This window comes from Penaeus japonicus, unplaced genomic scaffold (assembly GCF_977035675.1).
Source record: "Penaeus japonicus unplaced genomic scaffold, GWHDUDI00000001_assembly GWHDUDI00000025, whole genome shotgun sequence".
NCBI lineage: Eukaryota > Metazoa > Arthropoda > Malacostraca > Decapoda > Penaeidae > Penaeus > Penaeus japonicus.
The window spans coordinates 24,061,725-24,064,224 of NW_028234427.1; positions in this window are offsets into that span (position 1 = coordinate 24,061,725).

The window sequence follows — 2,500 nt, forward strand, 5'->3', positions numbered from 1 at the left end:
GGGGAGAGAGGGTGAGGGAGGGGAGAGAGGGTGAGGGAGGGGAGAGGGTGAGGGAGGGAGAGAGGGTGAGGGAGGGGAGAGAGGGTGAGGGAGGGGAGAGAGGGTGAGGGAGGGGAGAGAGGGTGAGGGAGGGGAGAGGGTGAGAGGGTGAGGGAGGGAAGAGAGGGTGAAAGAGAGAGAGAGAGAAATGAGAGAGTCTGAGAAAGAGTGATATACAACCAAGTAAGCCTCCATTACACTGCACGACAACATAATCCCACCTTATCTCAAGCCTACCTTCCCCCACCCCCACCCCCACCCCCACCCCCAATCCTAACCCCAACCCCAACCCCAACCCCAACCCCAACCCCAACCCTACCCACACCCACACACCCGCCCCCACCATCTCACCCCCACAGACGAAGAGCCCCGCCCCTCAACACCTGCCCGCACACTTGTCACGCATTCGACATCTCACTGGCGTCCGATCAGCTGTTACTCTTGTCAGCTGATTGAACACCTGTCGTCATGAATGGTATGGCAGTTGTATGGGAGTTGGCCTTGGCCTATGTGTTTCTATGGCAGAGAGGGTGGTTGGCCGGATGTACGGGTGTGAGTGGGGGGTGGGGGAGGGTAAGTGTGAGTGTGAGTAGAGTTGTGGTAAGAGTATGACTGTGAGTACGAATATGAGTTTCAGTTCGTAAGAACATAATATGAATATGAATATGAATATGAATATAGATATGAATATGAATATAAATATGAATATGAATACAAATATGAATATAAATATGAATATGAGTATGATGAAGTGTAAGAATGAGTGTGAGCGTGAGTGTGAGTGCGAATATGAACATGAGTGTGAGCGTGAGTGTGAGTGCGAATATGAACATGAGTGTGAGCATGAGTATGAGCGTGAGCATGAGTGTGAGCATGAGTGTGAGCATGAGTATGAGCGTGAGCATGAGTGTGAGCGTGAGTGTGAGAATTTGCGTGAGTGTGAGAATTTGCGTGAGTGTGAGCGTGAGTGTAAGCGTAAGCGTGAGCATGAGTGTGAGCATGAGTGTGAGCAAGAGTGTGATCGTGAGTGTGATCGTGAGTGTGAGCGTGAGTGTGAGAATTTGTGTGGGTGTGAGCATGAGTGTGAGCGTGAGTGTAAGCGTAAGCGTAAGCGTGAGCGTGCCCGTCTGTTTTTGCAGATCCGTATTCTTTGTGATGAACATGAATGGATGAACAAACCCATACAATTCATTCATGCACCGCTGGATGAATTAAGAACGCGTGCATGTTATTCATGTGCGTGCATTAATATCCACATCCGCAAGTGAGTAAATAGATCTTCCTCAAGGTCATACTCCTTCACACTTGCCTTCATAAATTAGTAAGTTATTGTTATGATGATCACTGTAGTAATAACAAGTATGATGTTGGTGGCTGTGGTAGTGGTGATGGTGATGGTAGTGGTATTAGTGGTGGTGGTGGTGGTGGTAGTGGTGGTGGTGGTGGTGGTAGTGGTGGTGGTGGTAGTGGTGGTGGTGGTAGTGGTGGTGGTGGTAGTGGTGGTGGTGGTAGTGGTGGTGGTAGTAGTGGTGGTGGTGGTGGTGGTGGTAGTAGTAGCGGTAGTAGTGGTGATAGAGGTAGTGATGGTGGTAGTGGTAATAACAAAAACAACAGTAGTGACAATAATAATAATAATAATGATAATAACAATAATAATAATAATAATAATAATAATAATACTTAATATTCCCCCACATAAAAACCACAAAAACGCAAAAGTGAACAACAGCAACAACCCTAACTACAACAGCAACAAGAGCCACAGCAATCGCAGCAGCAGCAGCAATGCACTTGGCGCAACGTGATCCAGCCAGAGTCAACCGGGCTTCACACGGCCGCGTCTTGCAAGGCACGTCCAAGCTTGTGATCCTGCTTGGGGAAGTCAATGGGTTAATCAATGGGCTAAGAAATGGCTTGATAAAGGGGTTGATAAAGGGGTTAATAAAGGGGTTGATAAAGGGGTTGATAAAGGGGTTAATAAAGGGGTTAATAAAGGGGTTGATAAAGGGGTTGATAAAGGGGTTGATAAAGGGGTTGATAAAGGGGTTGGTAAAGGGGTTAATAAAGGGGTTAATAAATAGGGTAAATAAATAGGGTAAATAAATGGGTTAATAAATGGGTTAAAACTGGGTTGGTTGCGTAAAAAATGGGATGACGCTGAGTTGGTTAGGTAAAAAAAAATGGGTTTGGGATGAATATACGGGATAAAGCTGACTGGGTATGATTAATAAATGGGTTGAAATTGGGTTGGTTGTAAAAAAAAAAGGGTTCAAACGGAGTTGGTTGGATAAAAAAATGGGTTAAAATCGGGTTAGTTCTGGTGAGGATTGCAATCGGCTGCCTTGGTTTGGCTGATTTCAGTTACGCTTTGGTCGAATCTAGTATTTTCTTGGTTGATTTTGGCAAAATGAAATATTGTACTTGTCTTTGTTCTTCTTTTTCATTCTTTTTCTCCTTCTTT